This window comes from Lampetra fluviatilis, chromosome 7 (genome assembly GCF_964198595.1).
Source record: "Lampetra fluviatilis chromosome 7, kcLamFluv1.1, whole genome shotgun sequence".
Lineage (NCBI taxonomy): Eukaryota > Metazoa > Chordata > Hyperoartia > Petromyzontiformes > Petromyzontidae > Lampetra > Lampetra fluviatilis.
In genome coordinates this window covers 4565928-4588806 of record NC_136281.1, presented here as the reverse complement: position 1 = coordinate 4588806, position 22879 = coordinate 4565928, and the positions used below count along the sequence as shown (strand labels likewise).

The window sequence follows — 22879 nt, the reverse complement described above, 5'->3', positions numbered from 1 at the left end:
ATTTGTGCATTTTCAAAACGTGGAGCGTAAAGCGGGGAAAATAAAATGTCAGCAGTTTCACGTGATGTTCCACTACTTTTGATCTTTTTCAAAATAAAAATAAAAGCCCTCGGAGATGCTATCTCTGTAACCTGACTCGCAACATGGCGAAACAGAATAAGATGAAGGGGGCTAGCCATCGAAGCGTAACATTCACTACAACGCCGGCAGAACACAGAGCACCACGGCCCAGAGGCTCCCAAACTTTTTACGACAAAGGACCCCTTACAGCGACTCTCAAAATCACATCGATTTACTGACCGTCGGCATCACATGGCTGCATTGTACGCATTGCTGCGTAGCTGTATGGGACGTTGTTGTATGTGGCGTTGTTGTATGTGGCAATGTAAAGGGATACGTTCATGTCGTGGCTTTTTGTGTGGTCTTTTTTTTCACGTCATTGAGGAAAAGAGAATTTTCACCTGACTTTTCTGGAAAAATCCTTAAAAATGTCCTTTTTTTTATTTGACACAGGAGAAGGCCCGCTTCCCCAAACACTCTGCTAAATGGCTGACGTCACGTGACAGTGGACCTGATATGTTTTTCTCAGAGCTGGAATTGTGGCGAATAAAGCGCGAAAACATTTACTTTACGTGAGGGGCTTTGAGTGCAGTCATTGGGTGACTGGCCTGAGACCGATCAACTCTCTGTAGCTTAAGAGCCTTGCATTTGAACTCGGGATTTTCGTTATCGCTGGCTCAGCACTCCGAACACCGAACCACCTGGCCGCACCTCCCTTCCCGCTGCAATAAAAAAAAACCCACACCCAAAATTTATCGCAAGACTTATTTTCCCGTGGCGCTGTAAAGATTCCATTTGGATCAACGTGCCAAGTTGCGTGGGCAGCCTCAGCGGCCTACGCGACGAGCCCATCGAGGTACCGCAGTGAGCATTCACAAACGGCAGCCGTCGAGGAGGCACAAACTGAATAGACGAGACGAACCAATCCATCGCTACCTCGTTCATGAGCGGCGGAGCGGCTCCGTGAAGACGTCGATTGTTTATTTTTTTCTTTTACAAGGAAGCACCCAGAGTCAAATCACACGACAGGCGCGAGGGCGCGAAAAACACAAACGGGAACGATTGTGCAAGAACGGCCGCAAACAAGACGAAGGGCGCCTTCCCGCCGGAGTATCCGGGCCGCAACAACGACGGCACCTTTAGAGGCGAAGAGAGAAAGGGGCCGTCCATAAATGACGTCACGCGATTTTGGACGATTTTTTCCCCCCCCACCTCGTCACACGGCGTCACAAAAAGTCAGACCCCCCCCTCAAATATGACGTCACAAAGCTCTGCCCCCCCCCCACCAAAACCATATTTCCATTTTGAAAATAAAACATGCTTCAAATCGCTTTAAACTATTGTCATTGTAGTGCGTATTTAATGTGGCGCTGCACTATGATGTTGTAAGAGAAAACATTTATTAAAAAGTCTATTTAATTAAGTAGAACGTGTTGTCCATATTTATTTAAAGTTGCACATTTAGATCTGATGTCACATTTCTCACCCCCCCCCCCCCTCGTCACACATCGTCACAAATATCTGACCCCCCCGCCCTCCTAGGTGCGTGACGTCATTTATGGACGGGCCAAAGTGCGGCGAGGTCACGCGGTGAGCCGAGAGAAGAAGAGCTGTACCACTCGCCCACACCCTGCGGGGGATTTTAGGGGCCATCCATTTAGTGCGTACGCACGGAGGGGGGAGGGGGGTTAACCCAAATACATTCGCTTGCGTATGGGGGGTCTACTACAATGTACGCATAGGAAACGGGGGGGGGGGGGGGTGAAGCCTCGATAATAATTTGTCTACATTGGCCTTCAAATGACTTAGATAGTCCGGCGGTGGACTGTTTGCTTAAACACGTGAATATTATTAATCCTTGATCGTTTCTGCGTGGATTAAATATCGGCCGTTCTATAGGATTCGGTGGGGGGGGGGTGCGTCAGGCGTAAGTACGCAGGTGGTGTGGGGGGGTGTAAAAAGTCCGCGTGCGTACAGGGAGGGGGGGGGGCAGGGGTCAAGGGTTGACAGATTTTCTCGTGACGTCCTCAATGGATGGCCCCTTCTAGATTTGAAGCTTTCGTGACTGCATACTCTTTGGTTCTCTCGGTAAAGTCACGTGGGTAGAAATAAAATAAAATGTTTTACCTACGTGACTTTACCGAAAGAACCAAAGAGTATGGATGGCCCCTTGTTGGAAACGGCCGCCGTGGGGGTGGGGGTGTGGGGGGGCACCCAAGTGGTGCCTTGTCCGTCTGTCAGCGCGCGAGCTGCAGCAGCGCACCGAGACCCCCTTCTTGGTGGCGGCCCTCAACCACAGCTGTCCAGCCGCCCTCTCTTGACGCCCCGGCCATGACGAGGAGGAGGACGACTGTCTGTCCTCCTCATGGCCGGCGGACTCATTAAAGTGCCGTGTTGTTTCTATGACCAAGAAAAAAATCACGTGGAACGCGCCCAATCTTTGAAGCGGGGCCGAGAGGTCTGGGAGCGCTTGCACGGGTGACAATCACGCACGGCAGGTTTGTGTTGCGTTGTTGGGCAGCAGCAGGGGCGCATTGCAGCGACATCCATTTGTTGTACAGTGGGTTCTGTGGTCACACATTTAGGCTTCCCCGCCTTCGCCAACTCCCACTGACCAGCGTGGTGAAGTATGGTCAAACTACACCCACACGGCAGTGGGTTAATAAAGGTCACATTGCACGTAAAATACTGTGTCGGCACGCACTACGTACACTCTCACACGTCAAATAATAATTACAGTATTGAATAATACGAATAATATAAATGCTGCCGGGAGGTGAAGGGTTGCTACAGTAAATAGTTTCCTCCCAGGAGCTCCTAATGATGACAACTTCCACTAATGATCTTCCGTTCATCGCACGGGATGAACACAAAACAGCACTCGAGCCCGTCCGCCTCGCCGCCGAACAAACTCCCGAGTCGTGTTCACGACTCATGATTATGTCAACGCCAAGGCCGCCCTCCCCCAACCACCACATCTCTCTCGAAAGACCAACAACACAACCGCCAGCGTGCATCCACAAAGCCATCGGGCGGCAGCTCCCCCAGAAAAAACTAACCAAAAAAAACACGTATTTCTATTCAATTTCAATTCACGGGCCACATCAGCTATGCCCCGGATTCAACAGCCTGCTGCTCAACACAGAAAGAGAGAAAAAGCTAATTTCCACAGACCCGTGTTTTTTCTTTTGTTTTGATAAACAAAAAATTCATTCTCCGCCCCCAGCTCGCCAGGGGGCAGGGGAGACCGATCCGTCACTCGCCCCTGGCCGTCCCCGACAGCGCAGCGGCGTGAAGCACCGCGCACGCCACAACCGCCGGGCAACTCATCTCACGCGTACGCAGATTATACCAGAGCGAGAACCACCCGGCCGCCCCCCTCTACCGTGCCCAGCCATGGCCGGGCCACGCCGGGCCCGGCCTGGCCGAGACCTGGGGACCCAATCCCATGCCACTGCTTTAAACTGCCCCCAGCAGAGTCCTGAAAGAGTGGGTTTAAAAAAAAAATTACAATTATATTTTATTTTTACAAATTTTTGCGTGCGTTTTTGCTTTTATTATTTTAAATAAATTTTTCATGTTTAATTTTTTATCTTATTTTCTAAATACGTGACTTTACCGAAAGAACCAAGAATATGAATGGGATGAAAGTGGGCTGGAGGAGTGGGCTGGAAGGAGGTGGGCGCCCAGGCTGAAGAGAGAGAGAGTGTGTGGGGGGGGGGTGTTGCAGCTGCCAAAGCAGAGTCGCGCACAAAAGCAGGAGGGAGTAACAGGCAGAGCAAGGCAGAGCAAGCCAATGGGTGCCGTGTTGACCCGTGAAAGAATTTTAATCGGCCCTAGGCCGGTTTCCTTGGAGACGTGGCAAGGGGGGGGGGGTAGGACAAGCTGAGCTGGCAAGCTTTTTGGGGGAAGATGATTAGCGGCTCAGACTAGCGACGTTGTTAAACTCCTTTAAGGAGAGGAGTCAAACTATCCGGAGTAATTATTTTATTAAATTAGTCCCAGGTCTGTTCTCTTCGTCTGGCAGCTTGATCACCGTGGATATACGATCCGGGTTGGCTTTGCGCGCGCCGCTGTTCGACTTCCTTCAAATGAGAACACTTAACTCTCCTTGCACGAGCACAGACGGTGATTGGGAATGATGGAACGCTCCCAATGAACACATGAAAGTAAGTTGGAACAGGCTTTATCCACCCCCCCCCCCCCAGCATGCAATCGGTTAAATCCGCCATGGCCAGAATAAATTGCTATCAGACATATCGGCCATCGGCACGTGCCAAACGCCGCGACGCTGGGGCGTATTTCAAGGAACTTTTAAACAAATCCAATCATTTAACCCGGGGAATGTCTCGTTGGGTTTTGAGACCTACATAGGAGACACTTTTTTTTTGTCCCCCCAAGAGGATTCTGCCACATTGGAGACGTTTGGCCATTGACTTTATTGACGAATGCCCCGATGCCGGAAGAAACTAAAAAACTCGGAGAAAACCCACCAAGCATACGATAAGGGTGGGGGGGAGGGGGGGTGCAACGATCAGCACTGCCATCTGCCTCGCCACACAACGCTGCCCCCACGCATACAACACCTAAAAGCAAGGCTCTGGGAGGTGGTCACCCATCAAAGTGCTCACCACCCTCGAACGCGCTTCGCTTCCGAGGATCTTGACGAGTGATCGCGGTGCATTCGGGGCGAGCTGCACGGAGGCGCCTTCACCGCACTGTTCAATGCGCGTGCGTTTTTGTGTCATTGCCGGGCCCAAATCCACGCTTTAATGGCCCCAACGCTATAGGGTTACAGCATTACACGAGCATTAACAGCGCGCAAAGCGGCAACCGAAACCACGCGATCCGAATGCCACGGCCCCCTTCGGCTCATGTTTGGATTGGCCGCCCGGCCGTGTAGCATCGAGAAAACCACGGCGATATTCCATTTCACGCATTTCCTATTTAACTTGCGTAGCTTCCTGTTTTGATGTCCGAGGGGGTGGGAGGGGGGGGGCACGCCAACGACGACTGCCACGCCGCATTAAGCCACATTAATTTGTACAATTTCTCACGCGGAATCGAAAACAGCGCAGTACGGCACGGCACACGCGCAAGTGTTGACAAAGTAAAACATGCCGGGTGGTCAGCGCCATGCCACGCGATGAGCTTTAATACAGATTCAGTGGGAAAGTGTTACTCAAGTAATGATTCATTATAATTTCGAGCTCTATGTCCATCCATTGCTGGATGAATGCCCCCCCTCCTGCCCAGGAAGGGCATCTGACTCAGGGTCGTCCCATTCAACCACTGCGCCCGCCATCCCCTCGGCTCCGAAACATTATTCATTACGAGAGTGGTATTAACAAAAACAACACACGTGTTAATGTCGCGTACAGGGATACAAGTTGCGGTCAGGAAATATCCGAGGTCTCTCCGCGTGCACACCGCGCCAAGTGCTGCTCCTTCCAGGAACATTCAAGCGAGCGACCGGTTTTCATTTCAGAAAAAAAAACACAAAAAATGTTGAAATAGAGTTATCCCTTCAAACACTCTGCGGCGACTGGGATTCCTCTGGAGAAACGTGCGCGCGTTTCCTCGTTGCGTTCTCGCCAGGGGGGGGGGGTCCTCGAGTTGAGATGTCGCAGTTTTGGGGTATTGGCGAACCACACGCAGCTCCACCGGGGCGCGTTGCTAACACACGGGTGCCTTGCATCACTCTGCTCAACAAAGTAAAGATCTTTCGATTTAAAGCTTTCGTGACTGCAGGGATTCATCTTCTTGGTTCTTTCGGTAAAGTCACGTAGAAGGGAAATAATAAAATAATACTAATTAAACATAATAAAATAATTCTCACGACGTTTCGGCCACAACGCAAGCAGCCGTCCTCAGGTGAAGAACAGGTCTGCCGGAAAGACAGTGTCATTCAGACATTCAGAAGAACAGGTCTGTCGGAAAGACAGTGTCATTCAGACATTCAAACACTGTCTTTCCGACAGACCTGTTCTTCACCTGAGGACGGCTGCTTGCGTTGTGGCCGAAACGTCGTGAGAATTATTTTATTATGTTTTATTTTTATTATTTTATTATTTCCCTTCTACGTCACTTTACCGAAAGAACCAAGAAGAAAAAAGTAAAGATCGGCAGAGCTCCGCATGGCCCTCGGCCCGACGGCAGATCGGCGCGTTTTGGGTTGGGGGCCGTCCATAAATGACGTCACGCGATTTTGGACGATTTCTGACCACCCCCCTCGTCACACGGCGTCACAAAAAGTCAGACCCCCCTCAAATATGACGTCACAAAGTCAAAACATGCTTCAAATCGCTATAAACTAATGTCACTGCAGTGCGTATTTAATGTGGCGCTGCACTCTGATGTTGTAGGAGAAAACATTTATTTAAAAGTCTATTTAATTAAGTAGAAGGTGTTGTCTATATTTATTTAAAGCTGCGCATTTTGATGTGACGTCACATTTCTGAAACCCCCCCCTCGTCACAAATGTCTGACACCCACCCCCTCCCCAGGTGCGTGACGTCATTTATGGACGGCCCCTTGATCGCGCCTTCGGTCATAACAATGTGGACTTTGCTGCGGAACGACGAAGCCTCCTGCGAGGCCCGCCCAGCGGTGCGCAATAAAACCTCGCTTGGCTCACCACGTGGGTTGGAGACACCTGCATCTGGGAGGCGCCGAGTCTGCACAATGCAATCCCAACAACTAGCCCGGCGCTGAAGGCAAAAAATGTCAACATCGGATGACTGACATACAAGGGAACGACCACGTCTTTGCAGCGTGCTAAGCAGCACCCTCTAGCGCTGGTCGACGGCCTTATTGAAGTGACTTTTGAAGTAGTTCTAGTTTTCTAACCGTGTCATCTTCTTGGGTCGAGTGGTGGTCATGGGGTGGTATTTTTGCTCCGCTGGCGATTTAAAAAGGAGCCTCTGAAGGCTAAGCCCGCGGTAACACAATCATAAAGTATTTGATATAGTTTTTCAATATACCATCTTCACTAATGCACGCCATCCGTCACTGCCATCCGCCCACAATCAGTGGTCTAAACAATAAAATCTCGAGCGCGTGAATCTGTTGGCCGAAAAAGCCCAGTGGCATTTTCAGTGCGAACCAAAACGGGGGCGCGCATTTCAGCGACAGATGCCGCACAGAGGACTCGAGACGCATCCCCGCAACTGGGCTACGGCCCGGGATGGCTGGAATGGTGGGGAGGAGCGGTCATGGTGCCGGGGCCTGCCAAAATCGAACCGTACCGACGATTAACCACGCCACCAGAAAGTGCGCAAGGAAAACAAAAGGAAGAGCACTCGCAGCGGTTGCGTTGCCGTGGCAGCGAGCTTTTGGGCAATAACAATAACAGAGCCAGGGAGAAAACAACGTCGCCACGGCAAAAAAAAACACGGAGGGACTGCACCCAAAACGGTCGGAGGGAGCGACTCGGACCTCCGTCTGTGACATCGCGTCCACGCCGCGGTTTGTCGTCGGTGGCGGGAGGAGGAAGAGGTGAGAAACGATCACTTCGGTCACGGCGTACATGCCTGTGCATGGCGTGCAATTGAGTGAAGTGCCCATTGAGCATCTTCCATGCGTGAATGGGCTTTGCAGAAGGAGACAGAGGGAACAAAAAAGCCAGCCGCTATTTTAACAAGACCTGCGCGCCGAGGTTCTCCGCGTTTTCCCAGCGACGATGGCACTTGACCTTGCGTGCGTGCTCCGCTCAAATTAGACGGCGGCTATTCTGTCTATTGCACATTAATGAACCGAGGGTGGGTGTTCCCCCCCCGCCGCCGCCCCCATCTCCTTTAACGTCAATTCTCACATTTCCACCAAAGGCCCCTCGCGGATCCGCAATGCACACAGGGCTGCAAATTGGTTCTTGCCAAGGCTCGGTATCACGTGTGCGGTAGATGCTATATGGGGCGCGACAACCGTATAGATATTTTTCGAGCTTAGCGGCCCTGACTCTGCTGACGAGAAAGTCAAAACCAGGCGAAGAATTTGGCCTGCCGGAATCAAACGCTGGCGGACAACATTTTGTACCAGACGGGCCCCTTTCGGAAGATGGACTTAAAACACTTGCATTCAATTTTACTCCGGATCAGCCCATGATATCCGTCGACCTGCGCTTTGTGATCACGACGAGCGTGCCCCGCAGGCAAACCGGCACGCACGCGCCCATCACCGCCATCGCCGCCACCGACATCGCCAAGGCTCATTGAGCTGTACATAAACAATGGAGTTGTTTTTGCTGCGCAGCCCGCACGAGGTGGTCGACAGAGAAGGCGGTAGTGTACGAGGACAGCGTGCGGCACTGGGGGGCACCGCGCTCGCAAGTGGTGCAACAATGCCGCGGGGGGGGGGGGGTAAAGAATGCGCGACGCCACCGTGCCTGGGGGTTTGCTCGCGCACCACTTTGGACCATCTGCTTCGCGTTGCGAGTGAAAGCCCGCCCGCCCGCCCCTTCCTGCGGCTCCGAAACATCCTTGCGTGTGATATTTTATTAATATAAACAAATTTACTTGGATAAACATTGCGGTGTTTATTGTAGGAATCTCCATTTTTAGCCAACCCCACGTGCAAGCGTAAAATTAGGAACCCTTTGCGAGCTGCGCGATGCCATATACAGTGCCGCCACTCGGGAGACCCAAGCGCGAGCTTCATCGGCTCGCCACCCACGGGGCTGCCGGCTGGAACACGCCCACGGGATTCGGCGCCGTCAGGTTCTCTTGAGGTGCCGACAAGAAACGTCTAGACCTCCGCCGCCCACTCAGACGCAGCGATGCAGTGCACGGCTCACAGGCGCGAGGCGGCACGGGGTCCTCGGGCTCCGCGAGCAACGATGGAGGCGGTGGGTTGGGTTCCGGCTGCCGGCGACTGCGTCCATCCCGCACCACCACGGGCTGGGCACGGGCGCCAGGCCCCGATGGAAACCAACGAAGCGGGCAGCCTCCGTGGCAAACAAAAAAGGGTAGTGGCAGGCGACACAAAAAACAACTCCTCGACCATATTATTTTACATTTACCCGAAACGGCCGAGAGATGCCTGCACCGTGACAATTGCCCCCATTGTAAGCGAAAAAGTAAACCCATTTTGCTGCCACCATGTGCATTGCACCATAACGCTTCGCAAAGACAACACCGCAAGAGGATATTCCTCCTTTGGGTCTTTCGGTAAAGTCACGTAGATAGGTTCAAAGAAAATAACAAACAAAAAACTACGACGATTCGATCGCTACACAAGCGTTCTTCCTGATGACGAACGCTTGAACCGAAAGACCCAAAAAATATTAATTCCTGCAGTCACGAAAGCTTTAAGTCAAGATTTAACCGCTGTAGGAGTTTAGTGTAACTGGCAAATGGGGCCAACGGGACATCACATGGCTCCTCTGCACCGCCGGGCATAGGGTTCTATTTTAACAGCTCTTCCGAGAACACTGCACAGTTCTTACCGAGCGCTGTATCGGTACCATAATCGGCGCGCGACACCATGCCCGCACATCGCACAGGGATGAAAACGAAGGGCCACGGCGCCGTTCTGCATCCGCACAGCAACAGTCGCGGATTGTAAAACGCGGTGCCGAGTCCAGCAATTAAAAGTCGACGCTCGAGGAGGGAACAACCACCGCGTGTGTTCGCACGCAGCCGCCACCCACCCCCCACCCCCTCGCTCCCTCCACTCCCCCACTGGAGCAAAACCAAGGCAACTTGTGCCCCCCCCCACTTCCCTCCAGATGAATTATTCACGTTCCGCACATAACTGATGTTACAGTGTTCTCAATGAGCTGCTGCTGTTGTTGTTGTTGTCGTCGTCGCAGATGGGTAGGAAAGCGTGGCAGCTTTATTGCCCCGAGAGAATTCCAGTGTTCGCCACTGCCGCTGTCACGCGCAGCGGTGACGTTAACGCGGATAAACCAGCGACTGAGAATGCGCGAAACTAGGTGGAAAAGCGCGGCGGTCTTCTGCCACTGCCGCTCAGATTGCTCCACTGAGCAACACATTTGGCTACGTATGGTGCGAGAGAAGTTCCACGTGCGTACATGTGTGTCCCCCAAACAGAGACGGCAGCTCCATTCAAAGAAATGGAACTCAAGTTGATTCAACGGGCTTTAATGTTGCACGTCACCTTTGACCAAATCACCTGGAATGCGCCCGATCTTGTCAGAGCCCAGAACCTAAACAGGTTTGAGCCTGGGCACCAGATTACATTTTTGACCTCCATACGTATAGCAGTTTGTGGGGTTACGTCGTTGGAAGTAGAGGACATTACATGAAATACAATGTTGGACTAGTACTCGTATACTCCCACGTCGAATGGTTTCCCCGCCTTGACTAATCTGCGATGAGCAAAAGGGGGGAAGTATGGCCAACTACGACCCACACAGCATGGGGGAGGCGCTCATCTGGCAGCGGATTGGCAAAGGGCTACAATATTGACATGTACGATGCTGGGTGTAATACGACTTTCACCATCTGGTGAAAATGACCCATCGACCTGTTTGCTGCCAAATGAGTACGGTGCAAGTGAGAAGTCTACAGCCACTGTCTTATGGGTATTTCTACCACCAGCACAGGAGCGCTGCCCAATGCTGGTTTGATTATTGCGACATATATATGTGTGTACACGCTGAACTTCTTTCGCACCGTATGTATCCAACCATGCTAATCATTTAGATTTTTTTTAAAGTGCATTGCTCTCTCGGCTTCCCGATATGGGAAGGAAGAGCGTTCCAGACGGCTGCAGAAGCACATCTGAAAGCGCGCTATGCAGTGGCCATCTCTGCTCGATGGTTCGCCTACGAGGACGACTGGAGTTTGCGAAGTGGATTATGCTCTTGAAAAGAAGATCAGCAACGTAATTGTGGTTCGTACGGGGGTGGTGGGGCACACATTCGTGAACTTTCCTCGACGCGGATTACCCTGGGTCGTCCGGGTGCCCAGCGTGTGCTCTGTGCCAAGAAGGAAGCTTTCATTTGCCGCTTGTTTTTGTTTATAATCCCTCGGAAGAAAGCAAACGTCAACACCGCTTTCAGCACCAGCCTTTTCCTGCGCGGCCGTGACGACACCCGGCCAACAGGAAACCTCACAAGAATGCCCCCCCCACCGTTGCCCCCCTTCGGATTGTGTACCAGCTGCTCCGAGCTACTCGGTCAAACACGCACGCTCCTGTTGTTTTAATAATTCCGAATTACATTACTGGCCCCACTCATACATATTTCACATCCGCTAAACTGCTCAAGTGCACCGGCTATGTACCTTCGCATTCCATTATTCCGAACATGCGGCGTTTGGCGGCTTGCTTGAAGAAGGAACGCCGCACTGCCCGCACCGCTCGCGAAATGCGTTCCACCAACCCTTTAAGAATTCCCCGTTGCTCTTCGCGTGGGATGCAAGCGACTTCCACTCCTCCCGCAATTACAAGTGTAATTACACATTTCACCATCTGCTTGCGTTCCCCGACGTAAGATTTATTTTTAAGAGAGCAAATTAATCTCGCACGGGCTAAACCACCGCGGTTCGTTTCCTCGGGGAGTTTGTGCGTCGCCTGCGCGCCGACCGCCACCGCCGCCGCCGCTCAAGCTTCTGTGATCAAGGACCGCCGTCACGTCGCTCCGCGGGCACCCCCCCACACCCCGGGCAGCCCTCGCTCGCCTGCGATCGAAGAAAACCGCGGTGCCCCGCCGTCCCCCCCCCCCCGCCACCTCGCTAAACCCGAAGCCCTTCCAGGGCCCCGGCTCCGCGCCGCGATGGCTACGAGGGGCGGCAGAAGCAACCGCGACGGCGTTCGTCGGCGCGCTCTGAACAGAGGTCGATTTAAATCACCGCCGCCGCCCAACGAACGCGCGTTGCGAGCACGGTGGTGATCAATTACCGCATCTTTTCCTTGAACAACAGTGCGCCGTGCCATTTATCTCGCGGGCCCGTCAGCGCAATCGATACCGGAGTAGAGCCGACATGGAAAATCCCTCAGCGACTCGGCCCCCTTGCAAACAGCGCGGATGTAGATTATCAATCGGACAAGCCTCTAGCAGCAGCTTCAGACACCTACACTAATTGTACCATGCATACAGTATTCCATTCTGCGTTGTACATTGCACGAAATCATTAACGGAGCCGTTTTACATAATGAGATTAGACAAGTAAATAAATCGGACCGTAAATCAATGAGACATCATTCAAATTAATGTCACAGTAATTGTAGGGGGGGGGGAGCGCGCTATGTTTCTCACCTTCTTGCGGAAGTGCCATCGGCATAAAAAATCTGCGCATTCTCGGACACTGTGATATGCGTCAGCTGTTGATTGGTGGCTCTGTTGACAGCTGACAGGACGGCTCGAAGTGGCATGCGCTGGTGCGGCTGGCTCACCGTGCACGCAGCGCAGATGGGGCAACATTCTCCATCTGTATGCTGTTATGCTGTTGTTAAATAAACGAGTGAGCAGTGCTTTGGCTGCACCGGATTTCGAGTTCCGGCTCGCCTGTTCCTCCGCGTGGGCGCACACGTGTCGGCGCGGACTCGGCAAACCCGATTCGGTTTCCAAATATTAAGACAGCTGGGTTTCATTCGAAGGCGTCCGTTTTCACGCGCAGCACTTTCATATCGCGAGCGATGAACCGCCGCGAATTCCCGTAATATGCCCTCACCTCACCGCCCCGTTCAAGGGCTGCTCACGACGACACTGCTCCAAACGCCAAGGTTGAGCGTCGCCACGATGGGCTTGTCCGCATATCCACGGCGCAAATACCCCAACTACTGGCCACAGACAGACACGGAACCTCCGTGTCTTTTGGCGTTCTATGGTGATACTAGGCCCTAAAGAAGGCTGTCTCTAGTGTAGGCTAATCAGTTTCAAAGACAATGCCAAAATGATCAGAGCATGTGTGTTTGCATGTTCACCACAAGTGCGTGCGGTTAAAGCGGACACGATTCCTTGCAAAAGGTTTCCGTTTGGTGTTTGAACATCTTAACACCTGTTTCATTGCCAGAAAGGCTAAAACCTCATCTTATTTTTTTCATACGGAGTTTTCCTTTAGCAAAGAGGCCAAGTTTTACTTTCCCCGATCGCTCTGTGAAGGCAGCTGCAGCGAACACCGTGACGGATTTATGGACGTACAGACTCACGGACCGCCACCCCCCCACCCACCACCACCACCGTCCTCACCCCTACTCCCCCCAACTCCCACACCACCACCCCAACCCCGACACGCTCTGTGCACACCAACGGTGAGGAAGTGCAGTTGCCGCACACACACGCAGACACCCAGGGCCCAACAGGAAGGGCACGCGAGGAACGTGGGGCTGGAGGACCCGCGTGGAACCACGCACGCCTGGGATTCTACAGACAGATATATTAAAAAAACACAACACAACTCCAGTGCCTTTAAAAATCGCGAAATAACGGAGGCTTTTGACAAAACTCTCACGGGCCAAGCCGAGCGTTACGGAGCAACGCACGGGAGGTGGTGTTCGAAGCGATTCGGCTCTCAGAAGACCTTTTTAATCTCGTTGTTGTTGTTTTGATCGCTTCCCAACCTCTCTGGTCGGGTCGCGACAGCGATACCGCTATTGAATGTGACATGCGCGGCGCTAATAAGCCAACGATAGAATCTAAAGAACCGATCCTTTAAGGCTCCTTAAACCATTCCACCCCCCCCCCCTGGCCCCAATACGCCATTAAATATTAATCCTTTATATTTTATGTATGACTCTGTGACCTTAAACCCTGTAACTGATAATGAATAGTGAATTAATTATTCACATTAATTAAATGGCAACAGTGGTGCTCAACCTTCTTGTTTAAACGAGCGAAATCTACAGTGTAGGTTGCGCAAAGCACCAGGCAGCTTTCAAACTTGGAACACACGCGCGCTCGAAGTAACCATGCCTCTTTAAGCTTGTGCGTTGAACTTCGTTTGCACCGAACGTAGCCAACAGTGCTAATCAGAGGTGCGGTTGGAAAGACAACAAGCTCAACACAAAAAGCAATTCTAAAGAAATGAGTTTTCGGTCTAGATCACTTCAAGGTGGCTTTGCACTTTGCAGTTAGGCTGGTGGGAAACATCTTTGGAGAATGCCGCGAGTGGCATTTCGGCTTCTGCCATGATGACATCTTGATCTTGTTAGGTGAATGCCTATTATAAAGGACAGTTGTTTGACAGCTGGTGGAGCCAGCTGTTGCCATAGCACCCACGACGTCACTGTCCCAGGGCCATTTTAAGTTTGAGTCAGTCAACGTAATAATATTATTATTGCTATGCTTGTTTACCCAGGAAAGGCTCGCGGATTTCTCGTGACTCTTGTTCAGGAGGGTCCTGCCCATTTTTCACAGTAAGCAGCCGACGATCGCTACCCATGATCCACTCGAGTAATTTTACATCGAGAAAACCTCGACCAGCTACAGACAGCTTTAAGCCAGGTATTGAACCCAGGTCAGCTCGATTGTGGAACGACGCTTAACCACCGCACCTCCAATTATATTAGCACAGTTGGCTACGTACGGTGCGAAAGAAGTGCAACGTACATACATAGACCACTAAGAAAATATTTCGTGCAAACAGCGGTGTATGTAACGACACATTATAAGCGTCATTAGGGCATGACTCATCCGCGCTGTTCCAAAGTGACTGTCCAGGTACGCACGGGTTCCAAAGTGACTGTCCAGGTACGCACGGGTGCCCCGGATAGAGGGGTAGGCCGCCAGCCACCACGCTCACCTTCCCTCGTCACCGAAGACACGAAGTTCCCAGCAACGATCGTTTTGATTTGTTCTTAGCCAACGCCAACGACGGAGTGCAGCAAGCCCCTCGCGGCAAATCCAACGCTTGCGAGAGGAAAGGCCACCTCGTGCCCTGGAGGTCACATGGCCGTTATACCTCACCAAACTGGTCGGCGGTGTTGGTCGAAGATGGGAAACCTCGACACGGGAGCGCAGGAATATGCAGTACTGGCACAGCAATGGATTTTTGCTGCACTGCCCGCAATGCCGCTCCCACAGCCTATAGCACCTGCTGTGCACGGTGGGCATCCCTTCAAGCACTATCCAGGCTCAAAAATCTGCCGGGATCAACCGCGTGAATTCCATAACAGCACACTGCATACTATTTGAACTTTGACCCAGAGTATAAATGTATTGGGGTTGTCCTTTAGAAAGAATAAAAAAATGCTCCTGGCCGTAAGAATGTGGAATTTCCGCCTCTGAACGATGACCACTAACGACGACAAACACCTCCAAGTGCGCCTTTGGGGACATCGTGACATTTGACATTTCATTCTGCATTGTTCACCATTATTTATATTTTTCATATATATTTTCTCAGTCCTTTGGTTATTTCCATTACATAACCCACGCAGTGCGCGGCTGCACTCAAAGCCGCGTGTGCACATTTGCAAACCCGCTTTCACCCCCCCCTCCCCCCGGGGTTTTTTACGGTTCCTTTCATAAGCCATGCAATATTTTCCATCTCTCGCTCCGCTTCCCCGTCGCTCTCTGGTTAAGACACCGTCACAGTGAGGAGGCCGTGCGACGTCCTCCCTGCCCTCGGCTCATTTGTGCTCACGTCTGTCTCACCTGCTGGGGTTATCCGGGCCGGGCCCACTCTTCCGTAATAAAGGAACCCAACGGGGCGAACGAAACCTACCCAAAATCGTTTTCCGTTAAAAAAAAAATTCGTGCAACAACAAAAAATGTCTGCCCACGTTCCCGAGTCGACGTGACCGACCGCGCAAATGATGGCAGGCACCTGATCGACGGGCGGATCGGTGGGGTGGACGGCTTGGCAGATGGATGTATTGTTGACGGATGGATGGCTGGACAGGAGGATGGCTGGATGGGTAAACAGATAGACGGATGGGGGCACCAGCCTTGCTTGAGGAGCCTCAGACAAGACTCGTGTCCATAACCGAGCAAGGCTGTCAAGCTTTATGAGCACACGAGGCGTTCATTTTAAAATCAAACCGTCGCGGACCAGGCTTCGTGCCCGTCTATTTCTGTTGCTGCTCATCCGTCGGTTGACACTGAAAACAATCACTCCCCCCAACCCCCCCCGCTCTTCCCCCGTACACCGCGGAGACATTGAGTTTGTGAATGTTAAATATTCGCCACGGGGGCAACCTCTTGGCACGCCGCGTTCGCGCGAGCGAATGCGGCTCCGAGGGCCTCCTCTCCTCGGCTCAGCTACAAATGCACGAATTGATGATTTCTTTCAAGGGATGGATACTCCCCCCCCCCCGCCAGAATACTGTCATCATAATGTCTAAGCGCACACACACACATACACACACACTCACATACACACTCACACATATACACACACACACTCACACACCTACACACACACATACACTCACACACATACACACACGGCTGTCACCGAGACTCGGTTCCCCTTTGTCAAGTGCGTTCGCGAAGGTGAATCAGTAAAAGTGCCGTACTGAATCATCCGCAATCATTGTGCAGCTCTCCGGGGACACAGGTTGCATCTCCGTGTTTAAAGTGAACCCCTCCCCCCCCCAACGTGAATCGGACTGCGAGACTGTTGTTAGTGGTGGGGGGGTGTTAGTGGGGGGGTGGGGGATGAAGAGGGGGGGGGGGTCAAGGGGGGTGGGATCAAGGGGGGTGGGGGGATCAAGAGGGGGGGATCAAGGGGGATGGGGTCAAGGGGGGGTGGGGGGGGGTGTCAAGGAAGGGTGTCAAGGGGGGGATCAAGGGGGGGATCAAGGGGGGGGGATCAAGGGGGGGTGGGGTCAAGAGGGGTGGGGTCAAAGGGGGGGGGTCAAAGGAGGGGGGTCAATGGAGGGGGGTCAAAGGGGGGGTTAAGGGGGCGGTCAAGGGGGGTGGCATCGCTGATGATGTGGTGGCCTCACGCGGCGCCGTCGCTGCGCGAAGGCAGCCACCGAGCGAGCGCCTGCGGCAGTGCCCAGCGCGAGCGGCCGTCGGGAGAACGAGAGGGGAGAGAGGAGCGAGCGATGAGAGGCAACGCGGCCGCCTCCCTCCCCCCGTGTGTGTGTGTGCGAGCACTGTGGACGTCGAGTCGCGTCTCTACTGCACGAGGCGGCGGCGGCGGCGTCGGGGTGGGTGGGTAGGTAGGGGTGGGTAGGGGTGGAAGGGCAGCCGCCGTCGCGCGCCATTGAACCGCCGACAAAACCGAGTTCGCCGAACAGCGAGAGAGACACAGAGAGAGAGAGACACAGAGAGAGCGACACAGCGATAGAGACAGCGAGAGAGAGACAGAGAGAGAGACAGAGAGCACAACAAGAAAGTGGCCGCGACCCTCCTTGGCCTTTCACACCACCCCCCCCCCACCACCCCCACCACCCCCCACCACCACCACCCCCACCACCACCACCACCCCCCCACCATCACCACCCCCCCCACCATCACCACCACCCCCCCACCATCACCACCACCCCCCCACCATCACCACCACCCCCCCACCACCACCCCCCCACCATCACCACCACCCCCCCACCATCACCACCACCCCCCCACCATCACCACCCCCCCACCATCACCACCCCCCCCCACCACCACCCCCCCACCACCACCACCCCCCCACCATCACCACCCACCACCACCCCCACCACCACTCCCCACAAATGTTCGCGTATTCCGTTCAACGCGAAGCACGGCGCCCTCTTGTTATTGTACCCCACTGGGCCGCCACCGCGGTACTCACTTGCGCGGACAAACATCAGCAGCCGCGTCTCCCACGCGCACAGCAAATACACAGCGGGGGGCACTCGGGGTACACTCGGGGTCCCCACGGGGTCCCCATGGGGGGCCCATGGGGTCCCCACGGGGTAAGCACGGGGTACCCAAAGCATAACGTCGGGCACCCCCCCCCCGCCCCCCCGCCAGCCAATTCAATGGCACAATGCGAGAGAGAGAGAAGCAAAACATACGCGCACACAAATGCTGTCAACATCCCCGCAAGTCGATCTCTCCCGCCCGCCCGCTCGCCCATCGCCGCTTCCCCCGGCAAAGTGAGAGGAGAGAGAACGAGCCAAGGCAGGCAAGGCTGGCTCGCTGTCATTCTCTTGCGACGACAACAACCAAACCAACAACAGAAAAGTTCATCATCGTCACCACCACGGGCCACCGCGAACTGGCCTTCATTTCAAGATCAAACCAAGGATGATGAGGATGATGATGGTGAGGATGATGACGATCACTCACCCGCCACCCCCTTCCTCGGATGCGCGCAACGATGCAGAAGGCGGTCACCGGCGTGGAACGGCGGCAACAGCAACAGCAGCAAAACCCAGGAACTGCGATCGACTGCGCTTGGCTTGGCTCGTCCGTGGGCTGGACAAGGCGAAGGATCCGCGGCAGCCAGTGGGCGTTCAGCGCAGGCGGCGGGAGGAGGAGGGAGATCATGCCAGAGTGGGCGTCGCCCGTCATGGGGGTGGGACCCTTTTCAACGTTGGGGGCTCAATAGTTTCCTGTTCAATCTGTCGCGCATTGCCGGGAGATCCCGGCCTCCCGTCTCTCCCTCTACTGCACCGGCGGCGGTGTAGGGAGGGCAGTGTGTGGGGGGGGGGCACTACCACCACCAACCACCACCACCCACCACAACAACCACCACCACCCACCATCAACCACCACCACAACCACCCACCACCAACCACCAACCACCACCACAACCACCACCACCAACTACCAACCACCACCCACCACCACCACCCACCACCACCAACCACCACCACCAACCACCACCACCACCACCCACCACCACCACAACCACCACCAACCACCACCACTAACTACCACCACCACAACCACCAACCACAACCACCCACCACCAACCACCACCACCAACAACCACCACCCACCACCACCAACCACCACCACCCACCACCACCACAACCACCAACCACCACCAACCACCACCACTAACTACCACCACCACAACCACCAACCACAACCACCCACCACCAACCACCACCACCGACAACCACCACCCACCACCACCACCTGCAGCACGGCAGGAGCAGCGCTGCTCTTTCGGTGCGCGCAGACCGCCTCGGGGCTGTCCGTGCGTCACAAACCAACAGCAGCATCAGCAGCATCAGCAGCAGCAGCAACATCATCAGCAGCAGCATCATCAGCAGCGAGCACAGCGTGGTCATTGAACCTGGTTTCTTCAATTCACAAAATAAGGGTTTCTTCGCCTCCATTCTGGAAATGTAATGTGATCCTGCGCCGGTGTGATACAAAACACAAACGATGATGCCGATCGATGATCATCGCTGATCAGCGTTATGCAGCCACGCTTTTGGCACGTGAAATAATACAATCAATGATGCTCGTTTTCTAATACAGGAGAGCCTCACTCGTGAGGCTCATGACTTTTTAAGGAGGGTCCCGAACCGAGTATTTTAAGCCAAAGCCATTAATGAGGATTTTTTGTAATACTGTATTAGGGTACTGTAAGCTACTATGAATCATACATAGCCATCCATTCGCAGGTGTATCGTCACAGACTGATGTCATGCTAATGCAGTGTACATGCTGTATACTTTTTCAAGGAAAAAACGAATGCTTGTAGGATTAATCTGCCAGGTGGAACGAACATCCTAAAAAAAATTTGACCCAGAATTACTGTATTTTGGCAACGTGTCAATATTTCTGTTAATTTTTTAAAAAAAATCCCATTTATTACAGCTGCGTCGCACAGGCCGTGTTGCCTATACAGTACTTCAAAGCCTTTGTAGCTGCTATAAAGTGGCATTTGCCGGTTAGGGGGAAGGGTCTTGCACAGGTCTGGCTTTGATGATCTTACGGGTCAGCCTGAGCCCGTCAGTATCCCAGGGCGCGCACGTTTTTAAATGCCCCCGTGAAAACGCAGGAACATGAAAGCATTTTGTCGTACGGTCACGGCATAAACTTACAGCTCACCTTCCTTTACAACTCCCCGGAGTGGACTCGTGACAATACCCTTGTAGTAGCTAGCCACACGGTCTGGCCTTGCAAGCTTCCTATCCCCACCCCGCATGTCACCATAAACAAATCCCAGCGTTGAGCAAACCCAATCCACTTTTTTTTCAACGGCCCTCCCACCCCCCCAACTATGCACGCAACTCCCGGCCAATAAAGTCACACCTATGCCAACAGAGGAAGAAGGCACTGTTCCTCAATCCAGGCTACCAGATCAGCCTTGTTGTGGGCCATTTCAAAGTTGCAGGATAGAACCCATGTACCAGAACTGAAAAGTGAAAACACAAAAAAAACACAACAATACAGATACTGTACCCAGGTCTCTTATAAAGAGACTTCTCAAAGTACACTGTACTCGTATCTGGTTAATAGATGCCTTCCATTTAGTATTAATACAAACCATGTACAACAACGATTGCTTGAAATTATGTAATATATTTAAAATGTTTATCCTACTTCGGTGAACTTTTAACATGTTTTTTCAACGTTTTGTAATCATTGTACTGTACGGCACTTTCTCAACCCACTGCTGGATGAAGGTGTTGCCCTGTAGGTCACGGGGGTTGCTACCACCATACTTCACTTTACCAGGCGGGCCAGTGTAGGTTGAAGGGGTTGCGGGTACCCAGAACTGGTTGAAATGCTGCACGTCACTGACCATGAGCCGTGACCGAGAATCGAACCCAAGGGTTCATCGTGTGGTGTGCGAACCACTGAGTCACTGCCCCACGTAAATAAAATAAATAATAATTAAACATCTAATTATTATTGAAGAAAAACAATTTCATGGCAACACCGAGGGCAAGGGGAGATAATCGTGACATTTTGAGCAGATGACTTTCAGGAAATGTGTTTTTGTGTTTTTAGCCCTGTGGTGATGTCCATTCCAAGCGGTGCACTTCACTCAACGGCGGTTAACGGTCAACAAAATATTACATTAAATAAAGTGACCAATACATATCTTTCCACCATTGCCGAGAGCAAAACAAAGTCTGCCCGTCATCAAGCTGGGTCCCGTCTCTGCGTGTGGTGAAAACTGCCCACTGCACACAATGCACACCCAACAGTGCCACCATATGGACGGAAAGTTTCCTGCAGTTGTTGTAGCCTTGGAACGTAACGACGCATCGATAATGATGATCCATCAACGTAAATAAAATCTTACGCTCGCAACACGCGCGTCGAATCACGCGGAGCTCAAAATCAATTATTTTAAATGGCCAGATAATTACACACAAACGATTTCGTAGTAAAAATTCTGAATGTATTTCATGCTCACATTAACATTTAGGCGGTGCTCATTTTACGTTTACAGTGGCGAAGAATTCCACATTCGTATGGTGGTGGCAAGACTCCGCAGACCTATCACCGTTGACTTTCTAACAAAGTGGTATTTATTTTATATACTTCGCAGGGATGATGGGCTGAGTCAACCCCCCCCCCAACATTATTTTTATTTGCATTTAGTCTCCTGAAGTTAACTAAACTGTACGCACAACGGGAAGAAACAACAAACATCACATCGTCATTACGAGTAAAAAAGGAAAAACTTTAAATATCGACTCTTGAAATAAATCACGATTTTGATTTATAATAATAGGTTTAATCCTCTCTGGCAATAAAACAGGTGTTAAGATGTTCAAACACCTAACAGAAACCCTTTTGCAAGGAATCATGTCTGCATTTATCACACATACTTGTGATGAACATGCAAAAAAAAACATGCTCTGGTAATTGTATGCATTGTCTTTGAAACTCATTGGTCTACACCAGAGACAGCCTTCTTTAGGGCCTAGTCTCAACCAGTGTCAAACCAGAAACGCCAAAAGGGAAACAGCACATAGCCAATGTACTCAGGGTGAGCATCCACAACATGGGACCATTCTTGCCAGTATCACAGTATAAGAATAGGTTTTACTCTTTCTGGCAACAAAACAGGTGTTAAGATGTTCAAACACCAAACAGAAACCATTTGCAAAGAATGATGTCTGCATTAACCACACATACTTGTGGTGAACATGCAAACAAACACATGCTCTGGTAATATATGGATTGTCTTTGAAACTGATCGGTCCACACCAGAGACGGCTTTTTAAAGGCCTAGTCTCAACCAGTGTTCGACCAAAGAACGCCAGAAAAGCAAACAGCACAATGTTGAATTGTTGAGTCATGGTGCTCAGCAATGACCACGTCGGGCTGTCGTGCAGGAAGGTGCCGAAGGTCCCTGCTTACTAGCTATGCACACATTTTCATGCAAACCCACATCATGGGAAACAAGCTCACGGCAATATTCACCACCATCAACAGCCAGTTTACTGTAAATACCCCGTGCCACATGAGGCGTGTCCTGGAAACACCTGATAATGACCCGCACAACTTCACGGTCCAAAAAAACAGGCCCCTTTTTGGAAGTAAGCAGATTTCATGGACGAAGACAGTGAATGCATTATGTTGATTGTGCCATTATCTGGAAAAGGGGATTCATCAAAAGTGGATCGTTAAATGTTTCCATGATGCCGTAATGGATTAATTTAAAACTAAATACGTAGACGCGAGTTTCCAAGTCATTCCAGGGCACCGCCTCAAGCGAATTGACAGGGGCGCGGGAGAGTTGCAGAGCTAACGCCAGACAGCAGCTTCCTACAAAGATCCCCCGCATAGCCTGAGACAGACTGTTAGGGCAAGTGTTGTTAGCGAGCAGCACCGATAAAGGCCGACTTGGCACACGAGAGGGTGGGTTGCCAAAACCACGTCCGGCAGCATTCGTATCCTCCAGTGGCAATGTTTACACACTGCGATCAGGTACTCATTTGAGCCGGAGTTGCCCTAGGAGAGGCCCAGGACCGGTTCAGATATTCGTCACAGTGTTGGCCGTGAGTGGTAATCGAATTC

The 22879-nt window shown here is 52.2% G+C and overlaps 1 protein-coding gene across 2 annotated transcripts in view; it reads right to left on the bottom strand.

The window, feature by feature from the left end:
- The window catches only part of LOC144933456 (signal-induced proliferation-associated 1-like protein 2), a 106466-nt gene extending 88057 nt beyond the window's left edge, over positions 1-18409 (bottom strand). For both annotated transcript variants that reach the window (XM_078858218.1, XM_078858220.1), the window contains exon 1: positions 18227-18409. The gene's annotated coding sequence lies outside the window, so the exon portion shown is untranslated. The remainder of the gene's footprint in view (positions 1-18226) is intronic.
- Positions 18410-22879: the final 4470 nt, after the last annotated feature.